This window comes from Heteronotia binoei, chromosome 1 (assembly GCF_032191835.1).
Source record: "Heteronotia binoei isolate CCM8104 ecotype False Entrance Well chromosome 1, APGP_CSIRO_Hbin_v1, whole genome shotgun sequence".
Taxonomy (NCBI): Eukaryota; Metazoa; Chordata; class Lepidosauria; order Squamata; family Gekkonidae; genus Heteronotia; species Heteronotia binoei.
The window spans coordinates 249,604,278-249,615,571 of record NC_083223.1 but is presented as its reverse complement, the minus strand read 5'-3'; positions in this window follow the sequence as shown (position 1 = coordinate 249,615,571).

The window sequence follows — 11,294 nt, the reverse complement described above, 5'->3', positions numbered from 1 at the left end:
TCTAATTGTCTGGTGTATATTCCTTGAGCAGTTTTGGTGAGTGTGTGCAACATTTCCTTCTTTCCTATTTGCATGTGTGTCAGTAGCCAGATTTAGGATTGTGTCTATCAGCATGGAATGGGGATGATTCATACACAGCAGGTATCTGTCCCCAGTCTACTTCTGTAATATTGAGGATGGCTCTCTCTGTGTAAGTGTTAAGTCTGTCTATGTAAGACTCTTTACAAGACAGTCGTGAACAATGCATGATTTTTTTTTCCTTTAGAGATTCATCAGCCTTGGTGTTGACAGTTGTACAGAGATTGGAGGGGAGGGGTCAGAACTTTCTCATGGGGACTTGATGGGGAGAATCTCATAGGGGAGGGGAGGACCCTGTGCTCTGAAGGTAGAAGGAGCAGAAAATGGGATTGTAAAACCAGTGAAGGGAATAGATTAGACAGGAATAGTTACAACAGTGTTGTGACATTGTTCTTCAGGCCTGTTTACTTTACTTGTTGTACATTAACAAACATGCCTCAATCCTTGCATGGAAAAACAGGCTGCGAGAGGAGCCGGCTGAATGTCCTTCAAATCGGGGTTTGACATTGCCACCCAAAAGTAATTTGTAGCACTGCACCTCTGCTCTTCCCTTTAACTTACTAAACAGATGTTATATAGCCTTTTTGCTTCTGCTGCTAACTCAGCATACCTTCAGAGAAACATTCCCCCTTTTAAAAACACTTTCAAAAGGACAGATTTCTTAACTAGAATTGGAGCAGAGCTCTAAAATAGTGTGGCTGTGTAATCAGTCAGAAGTGATGTTGGACACTGACTCAAGCTATAGTAATAAAGATGCTTAAGTGTGACTTGACCAACTGACTCTCTGAATAATTTAGGTTGGTAGTGTATATATGAGGCTTTAGAGGAGTAAGATAACCATATTCCTGCATCTGTAGTTTGTGAGGCTGTTCCTTTGGGGTGAGCGCCTGTTGTGGTTTGCATGATCTGTCCTTTTCATTTTTTGTGCTTGAGACAATCTCAGGCAGCACTTGTTTTTATAAAAAAAAAAAGCCACACTGAATAGCCTGCTCTTCTCCTGAAGTCAAGGTATGTGCAGTCTGCTTGTATTTAACTATAATATTTTCCTCTTAGACCTTTCCCTTCTCTAGTAGTATTGTGGGACTGCACCAAACTCTGTCAAAAAAGCTGCAACTTGGGGAAAGGAGAAGGGAGCTCCCTCCCTCCCTCCTTTGCCCTTTCCTGGAGGTTCAGAATGGATTAAAACAACAGTTGGATATAAAATATGTATAATCAGACACTGATAATTCATAATCAGTAAAATATAAAAAGAAGTGGATAAGTTCCAGGAGGGATAACAGAAAAAAATTAGGCAAAGGCCTCCCTGAACATGACAGACTTGCAAGCCCTGCAGGGGTCTAACCTTGTCCGGCGAGGCATTCCACCAGGACGGAGCCAAGGTGCAAAAGGCCCTTGTCCTGGTAGTAGCCAAGGATCTGGCACCGCCAACAAGTTGTGTGATGATGAATGCAGCATACAAAGGGGATTATAGCGGGAGAGCCAGTCCCTTGAATATGATGGTCTCAGACTGTTTAGGGCTTTAAAGGTGAGTACCAGCACCTTGAATTTGATCCAGAAACAGGTAGGCAGTGTAGCTGCGCCAGCACAGGATGGATATGTGCATCTCAGGTTACACCATCTGGCAACTGCATTCTGAACTACCTGAAGCTTCCGTAGCATTTTCAAGGGCAATTCTGTGCAAAGCGAATTACAGTAATCTAAGTGAGAGGTGACTGTGGCATGGATCATTATAGCAAGATCGGAATGAGGCAGGTAGTACACTAATTGGTGGGCTTGCATAGATGGTAAGAGGCAGTCCATGTGATGTTGAACACCTGTTTCTTGAGACCAAGTTATCCAACCATACCCCCAGATTCCTGATGAAGTCCAGCAATGTAAGCAGACCACCATCAAAAGCCAGGAGTTCTGTGTTGCCAACAGGTCTGTGCTGACCCAGGCGCATCTCTTTGGTCATGGAAGGATTTAGCTTCAGCCATATGTTCCGTTGCTTGGATTTGTCTTGGAGGCAAAATCACTACAAGCCATGAGGGTTGTTGGAGCCGGGGATTTTATGCAGTGGCTTGAGATTCCACCATTGTGGCTCAGTATTTCTCTTTTAAACCATTCTATCCTTCAAGAATCTTCTCTGTGTGTGAGTGAAGTGCTGTGAAACTGCAACCAGCGTATGGCAGCCCCAGCAAGGGGCTTTCAAGGCAAGTGAGAAGCAGAGGTGGTTTGCTATTGCTTTCCCCTGCAGAGTCTTCCTTGGTGGTCTCCCAAGTACCAACTTTGCTTAGCTTCCAAGATCTGAGATCAGGCTCTACTGTGCTGCCTTTGCACCACTCTCCCAGTATATTCTGTCTCTGTTCCAAAGAGATAGGAGCTTAAAACACATCTAGGATATAACTTTACCCACATCTGTACCTGAAACATGGCTCAAGAGAACATGAACCTACTGTCAAAAAATACAACATGGCTTCTTTGTCACCTGTAAAACTCTTATCTTGTTGGGCTGTTTCCTGTGGCCTTCCAGAACAGGTGACACTGACCTTAATAAAATGCCTTTATTTCCCCCATAACAAAAAGGTTATTTTACTATTATGATAGGTAACAGATCCATATTTAAATGAGAGAACCAGTAAAGGAGAAATGATTTCTTCCCCATGACTTGATAGTGGCATACATAAATCTTAAAAACAAAGGAATGAGGCACATTGGTTTTTTGCAATAAAAACAAAGAAGTGAAAAAGACAAAGTCATGGTTTTGTCTTTTTAGACACTCTGGATCCAAGAAGAACTTTAATATCATTTTTCTTTTCATTAAGATTCTTTTGTTTTTCTACATATGATCATAAATATTCACAACTTTTTGAAATTGCTTTTCATAATCTATTTCTCAATGGCAGTCGTCCCAGTGATATGAACTGAGCAAAAAAACTGCCTCGGAGACCAACTAATCTACAAAGCAGGGTGACCCAACTTCTGCAAAGCATTGAGCTGGTATGATGATAGTGGGATCTCCTTCCACAAGAGTACTGCTCTCTCCCTAGTTGCAGTCCTTTTCATAGCATCTCCTTCCCAGCAGGCAGGCATTTCCTTTCAGTGCTAACCGTTATTAACCATGAAGAAGCCCAGCTGCAGCATGTGCAAAGCACCAAAGACTCCAGTCTAACAGTGGGCTCTTCAGCCTGATCAATTAAAAATAGTTAGTTAAACTGAAGTCACCTGCCCATTGAGCATTTAAGAAATCCATGTATTGGAGATTAAGTAAACTTCCAGCGGAGAAATTGGGTACTGGAAAATCCACAGTTTCTGTCCTGATTCATCTAGGCACTTGCCTGGTCACCACAGGCAAGCAAGCAAGCAAACCAGTTTTCTTTCACCCTCCACAGCATGGGTATCCTGGCCGTACAGTGTAGGGTTGTTTTAAGGATTATTGAGAATATACATGAAGCTCCTCAAACACTAGATAAATGTTAAAGCTGAAGTGCTGTGCACACTTATATGCAAGTCCCAGTAACCCCAGTGGGACTCACTTTCAAACATGCCTGGGATTAACCTGCATCTGGACCTCATACAATGGAAATAATTACTTGTATAGAGCTATCCAGTGTTCAGAGCACTTTGCACATATTGTAAGGGCTACAGGGCTGGCCAAACTTGCTTAACAGAAGAGCCACATAGAATAAGCATCAGATGTTTTGTTTGAGAGCCACAAGACATGTATGTAGGATGTTTGAGAGCAGAAGGAAAGAATAGATGGGGAGAGGGAGGGAGAGATGAAAAGAAAGCAGCTTTAATTTTAAATGCATTCTCCAAGCTGGCTTACAGGGTGGTGGGAGCTTTGAGAGCCCCACAATATGTATTGAAAGAGCCACATGTGGCTCCTGAGCAGCAGTTTGGCCACCCCTGGGCTACAGCAATCTTGCAAACTAGATTGTTATCACAATATTGTAGATGGAGTTTGGTGCTGAAAAACTGGTATGTTTGAGACCACTTCGTGCATTCATGGATGTAAGATTCAGACCAGGGACTTTCTTATTGGTCGCTTGGTCTTTAAGCTGCCTTGAGGGTATCATAGTCCACTGTGTCCTGTTTTATCATACAAACCTTGTGATGTAGTGTATACCAAGTGTGACTAGGGATCCAGAGAGCTCATGGCTGGGATGGGGTTCAGAGTTGAGCTTTCCACACTGAACAATCCAGTCACTGTGTAACCTTTCGACTGAGGAAGTGTATTTGCATTTGGGCCTTGACTTGCCAAACTGAAAAATAAGGTTTGCTTCCTAGACACGTCCTGTTCATGTTTCAGTTTATAAAGTGACATAGAAAGCTTAAAACAGCTGCAGCAAGGAACATTTATGCAAAAGAAAAGGAAGGCAATAAAGTTAGAGTGCTCTACTGGTTACTGTTACATTTATTTTACAGTCAGTAGTGTACCAGGTGGTATATAGAACAGAGAAATTAGGAGTCCCCATTAGTGAGGCAGTGCTGGAAGAAGAGATGCTTTTCAGTTGCAGAAATTTGTATAACACTGAACTGTCTAACAAAGTCTTCTTGATCTCTGATCCACGAGCCACTGACACTGTGTTCCTGAAGTGATGTCTGTTAAATTGCTTGGCTTCAAGTAAGTATTCCCCACACAAGGCATGAAAACGTCTTAGCTCTCTAGCCTTCAGCTTTCTTCCTCTGAAGCTGAGAGGCAAACATCTGATGCCAACCTGACTACCTCCTGCTTCCTTTCTCTGGCTGGGAGTTCTCTGTGTTTGTCAATTGATGAGGATGGGGAGCCAGTCCTGTCTAATGGGGGGGGGGGAGTTCTCCAATTCCCATCTGCTTTTGTCTTCTTGGGGCTTTCTTGCCCAAATACCTGGTTCCAGCCAGGATGGTGCCTGCTGCCAGGCACCTAACATGAGCAGGAGCTGCCTGCATCTCTTTGATTTGGGGCTATCTTACGTCTTTGTGCCCAGGGACTGTATATCTATTTGATCCTGCCTGCGTCTCTCTTACTGGGGAGTTCCTCCATCAGCTCAGCACCAAGTGATTCTCGTCAGAGGGAAGGATGACGCAAAGAAATTCCTTTTCCTCTTGTGATTGCGTCTTTTACTTACTGTTTTGAGAGGAGGTTCCATGGAGCTGTCACAGCCAACCACTGCTGAAACAGCCACCACTATGCAAACATGGCTGGGAAGGTGATATTTTCAGCATTTTGTATTCAGAAGGTAGTGACAAACTGATGCAGAATAGAGTCCTGCATCAGTCTTCTCAATTGAGTATCCATTACTCAACTTGGTTTATTCTAGAAGTCAAAATGCTTGAACTGGGAATGAAATTGAATGGAAAGAGAGAAGGCAAAGGATGGATAAAAGAGGAAAATGGGGCGGGTTGCAACACTGTCAAAACCATACTCTCCTTTAGTCAAGACACAAAGGGTCAGAAGGAATAGATGCACTCTAGGGAGTTAGCACCAACAGTGTATTGCCTGATGGTACAGTCACTGGCCACGGTTGGTACCCCCACCTGACGAATCATCATTTATTGTTTGAGGAATCCGTCTAGTAGCTTTCGTTGTTGCAATCACTTGGAACATGATCAATATAAAGAGATCAGACTCAGCTTGCGGTGGCTGCTCTTTCTGCAGAGGTGGGAAGAGAATGCTTGGGAAAGGGAATTGGGTTTGTAACTGCCCACATTCCTGTAGTTTTGAGGATGTGGAAACTAATGAAAAGTTGTGTTGGGTGGTAATAGCTGCTGATGTTCAGTAGCTACAGCTTTTCCAAATGAAAGGATTAGATGGAGGGAAGTTGTGAAATAGGAAGAGTCATCACTCAGCATATGGATGTGTAGCTTTACAAGAGCCAGTGGAAGTAGAGAAGGATTCTCTGCTTGTGCATGAGCAGAAGTGGAGTTCTCCTACCCCCAACACTTCATTGAAGATGGTGCTGGACTCTGGCCTTCCAGCTATCACCTGTTAAGTAGGGGCTAGAAGTGTATCTACTTCCCCCAGCCATCTTTGTGCACAAAGGAAAGGCATCCTGCATTCCAGTATTGCAAGGCACTCTGAAAGGGCATCTCTGAAAACTTTTTGCCTTCTAGCACCTCTGGAGATTTTTTTTTTTGGCAGAGGCATTTGAGGGTAGACAGGAAGAAATTGATTCCTTCCCTACAGGTAGTTGAACAGTGGTTATGAACCTGCTGCCCTTTAAGGGTTTCACAGGTGGTGTTCTCTTTCCCCTCACCATTCCCAGCATAGTAGTGATAGGCTGATTGCAGGACTCAGCTCTGGTATTCTTTTGCCACCACTGTGAAAGAAGACAGCAGCTCATAGGCAAAAGCAGGTGCTGTGGCCTGGTTTTGCACAATAGAAGGTGCAGCGGAAATATTTTATGGAAACTGCTTCAGTTGTTGCTTTTCTTCTCAGGTGCCATTCTGCCCCTTAAAGTAAGGTGGTCCCTAGCACCACTCCACTTGCTCTCCGTCAAAATATGTAGGAACCATTTGGCTTTGAGAAAGTTGTATATATAGCCCTAGGTTTAAGATGCCAAATTCTGCCCCCTTCTCATCTGTACTGTATTTTTCTCACACTCGTTGTGTGCATCGTATTGAAAAGGCATGAGCAGAAATCCTTTTGTGTACTCTGCAAAATACCTATGTATTGGAAGTGGAAAAGAAATTATTAAAGATTATAGTGTAATGAACAGTTAAATATTTACAATTGCCTTAAATTGGGAGGAAGGACGATTAATGCTAACAGTGTGTTTATTTGCGTCCTAAAATCTGTTGCACTTTAGCACATGTGATTGTTCAGGAATGCCATCTTAAGCTCATTTTCTGGAGGGACGGCTCATTGAACACACTAGAACTTTTTAGTGAGTAAACATACACACAATATAAGCATCCATACTTGCAAAACAACTTTTTCAGAGAACCTTCTGGATCAATTCTGAGCACACTTACTCCAAAAATTCCGCTTCATCAGATTTGCTCACAAACGATACATGCATAAGACTGCAACCTCTGTTACTTTAAAACAACAATTACAATTATGTAGGAGAAAACTAGGTGTTCCCAACCAAAAAGAAAGTCTACAATGTTCAATACACATAATAGGAACCAAATTGGACTTCCATCTGAGTAGACTTACATAAGATCCGCTTCTAATGGGATATTCCCACTTGGTTACTGGGCAGGGGTGGTAAACGCTTAACATGGATTGCTAAGGCTTCCTTTTCTGTGCAAGACCTTAGTGATCACATGCACCCCAAGATTCCCGTGCATGCTGATGGTTTCCAAGCTGGAACAACTTGTGACTCCTTGAGCTGCATTCTCTATGTGGCCATCGTATTCTGTCAGCCTCATTGCAGGGAAGCAAGGTACAGCAAGTCCTTCCAGTAGCTTTTAAGAAACAGCTTAGAAGCAAATGTTGGCAGGAGAAAGAGACAATGCAGAATGAATAGTGAGGCAGGGGAATCTTCAACTTTGGTCTGTCTCCTCTAGAAGTGAGGTACTACTCAGAAACAGAATGGTGCTTAAGTTCAAGTAAGATGTGTAGAGGACTGGTTTTGTTGTGATACATTTAAATATACACTTCCCCTTTTTATCATGCTTTCAATCTTTCAAAAATTAAAGAAGGCATGGAGATATCTTTCAGCTCCATATTTTTGTCATGATGTCTTGAACCATCAGGACTAATCTGATGCAAACTGAGTCAACCCCCCCCCCTTCTACAACCTGTTGCAGGAAATCAGTGGCTTACCTCTCCAGTGCCTGTGTAATCATTAACCTCATCCTTTGCCAAACAAGCTTCAATGCCCTTTGCTGTGGAACTCTTGCAGTTAGTCTGAAGTCTACACAAGATCTCCCCCCCACACACACCTTATCATCAATGCAACATCAGGCTCAGCTGGAAAGTTCTTGATGCAAACAATGCCATGCATGGATGAATTCCACTGAAATAAAGATGAGACTTTTCGGCAAGATGAAAGATGGGACAGGTTTGCCATATAAGGTGCAAAGGCAGTAACAGAAGCAGCCAAGAAAATGCAGCTTTATCAGAAAAGTAAAGAGAAGGCAAAATTAAAATGAGTGCCCTGTGGCATGGCTTATTTGCAAGGCCTTAGCTAAGTGACAGTAATATGAATTCTGCCATTTTCTCCGGCTTCAATATCAGTATAATTCTGGATTCTTTGCGAGCAATTTGGATTATTCCCTCCATTTTTTCCCCAGAGTACACAAATGGCAAAGAATGATGATAGGGAGGGAACTGTTTGCTACAGTCTCCTACCACTAGCTAATGACTTCTGCCTTGGTTTGTAAGGAGGCAGTGATTAGTATCCCTTTGGCTCACACAGCCCTGGTATAGAAGGTAGAAAAGCCTCTTTGCCAGCTAATTGGCATGCAGGACTTTTTCCTACAGCTAGCACCTGAAAGCTTCTTCTGCCACCTGAAGCCAAAGTCAAGCAGCCAGTGGCTTTTTACAAGGCAGACTAATGTCCTCATGTACCTTGGCCGTCTTGCCAAACTTGAGGCCCAAGCAGAGGCAATGATGTTTTATCAATCCTGGCAAACTAGTCCCTGCATCTGTTATTAGTCCCTCCTTGCTCCCATAAATGAAGAAGACTGGTCATGCAGCCTCTGTCAGTGACTGTATTTTTGTTTCAGTAACATCTATATGACCCCTTCTGTAATGCATATATTGGAGCCAAGAACTCTCGAACTATAGTTTATCATCTCCATTCTTCAAGCAGCTATTGTCAGCCATTAATGCAGCGTATTAAACCATTCCTGTGTTCTCATACTGGGTAGTGAGTTCACAGTGATTACAGCTAGGTACCTTACCCTGTGCCAGGATGGTAGGCTGATCCAACCTATGCTGTTGAGATTCTCACATCAGTTCATAACTCAGTCGTGGCTGGAGGGGACCCCTGTGCAGAGGATGGATTATATTTTCTGCTAAACTCCCCAGACTGGTGGGTGGGGGTCCTATATGTTGACATCTTCAATAAAGGCTAGACAAATTGCTCGCAAAATTTAACACCCTTAATGTTGATTGACATGGCACAGGGGCCTCAGCTAGGAGTCACAGGGTTTGATCCCTCCAGTTGGATTAGAACTCAAAGAATTTGGGATAGAAATGCTACCTACATGAGGCTGTTCTTGAACTGTTGGAAAATTTGTGCCCTGATGACCTTACTGAAGAGCTGAGCAAATGGGATCTGTACAGGTAACTCAAGTTCAACCTCTTCTGCTGTGGCCAATGTTGTGCAAGATGCAACAAGCCAGGAAGACCTGTCAGAACAAGGGCAGGGGATTGTATTGCAAAGAGCCAGTGGACATCCAGGCATCAAGAGTGACACATCAAGAGGTCTCAGGTACATTGGAGGACAGAAGGATTCCTGATGCCAGCCATTTTTTTTCAGCTGTGTCACAAAGAAATGGAAATGAGGTCATAATCCAGGTTTTTGGCAGTAACTCCTGCCCCCTGTGGACTGAAGAGGAAATATAAGGTACATATAAGAGGGTGGAAGGTGTGTTATAACCTGTTGGTGTAGTGGTTAAGTGCGCACTCTTAATCTGGGAGAACCGTGTTTGATTCCCCACTCTTCCTCATGCACTTGCTGATGTGACCTTGAGTCAGTCATAAGTTCTTGCAGGGCTGTTTCTCTCAAGGAGTTTATTAGAGCTCTCTCACTCCACCTACCTCACCAGGCTGTCTGTTGTGGGGAGAGGAAAGGGAAGGTGATTGCAAACTGCTCTAAGACTCTTGGGTAGTGAAGGGTGGGATATAAATCCAATATAATCTGTATTACCCATATAAGTGGGCCCAATTCATGCTGAATCAGACATTCCTTATTAGACTCCTAAACAAAAAGATGCACCCTTTACCTTTGTGCTAATGACCATCTTAGTCTGGAGTTCCTACTAGTCATAAGCATTTTGATACACTTAAGTAGGCATGGCAGGATCTATCTTATAAGGTGAGAGAGGCGATGTAGTGTAGTGGTTAGCACATCAGAGGCACAGGTCCTCCCGCTTCGAGACTCGATTGACCCTTGAGGCTCTGGCTTTCTTGACAACAAAGTTGTTGCAAGGGCAAAATAGGTCAACGGTATCTTGTGCCCGCCAAAGGGTGTGCTTTAAACGCAATAAACCGAAACATTCGATATAAAACGAGGCAGGGAGAGAGACTGCGGCATAGCGTGTTAAAAAGATTGGGAACGGGTCTCTCTCCACCAGAAGAATTTTCATGGAGTGGGCGCGGCTAGGGGCCGGCTCGTGTTTGGAGGGCGCCCACTGTCTGGCCTGAGAGGGGACGCCCTCGCTTTCCTTCGGGAAGATGACGCAGCCGGCGCCACGGAGTCTTGGAAGAACCAGGCCGAGCGGTTGACCATGACTGACTGATACCGCTGTCCCTTTTGACAGCCACCCGCACGGCCCGCCACACACCCCAATTCCGGTCCCAGGTTGCCGCGCAACAACCCCGCGACCGCCGCAGCATTGGCTCGTGGGGTTTTCCTCCCAGAAGGAGCCACGCCCAGCGCCGGAGCTGCCTCCTGCCGCTCTGCACTCAGCCGCGACCGCAGCAATAATGCCGTTGGTCTGAGAGCACTCTGCGCCTGTTGCCAAGGGCAACAGGCCCTGGCTGGCGGGACTATCGAAAGGAAGTCCCGCCCCCTCTTGCGCTGTCTGAATGGGATTGGCCCGATGCTCACCTCAGCTCTGTGGGTGGGAAGTCCCCCCCTGCCATCCCATTGGCTCATTCCCAACCTCGTGCTCTTGGCCCAGCCCTTGGGGAAGGGGACATGCGGGAAGCCCGTTTCTTTTCACAAAGCAGAAATCCTGTAACCGTGGTGTCCAAGAATAAAATTCACGTGTATTAGCCCCCTTCACCTGTGTGTCACAATTTTTAAAGACAAAATGCCACCTGCAGCTCATTTCCTGCTCTACTGCCATGAGAACCGCCTCACCACCATCTGAGCAGATCAGCTACTGAAGGAACAGTCTTATAGCTGCTGGTAGCCACTGGCCTGCCACCCCTAACAATGCATTATGCCGGCTCCTTGCAGCGACAAATGGGGTCTGCAGTTTATTCTGAATATCAGTTTTCTTTCCCTCCCATCCCTGCTATGGAGCAAGAGTTCGGTATTGGTGGTTCTTTTTGACTGCATCTTATTTATGAAGCATCCAAAAGTGGTAAGAGTTCTTCCTAGAGTAGGCACAAGAAACACAACTCTCTC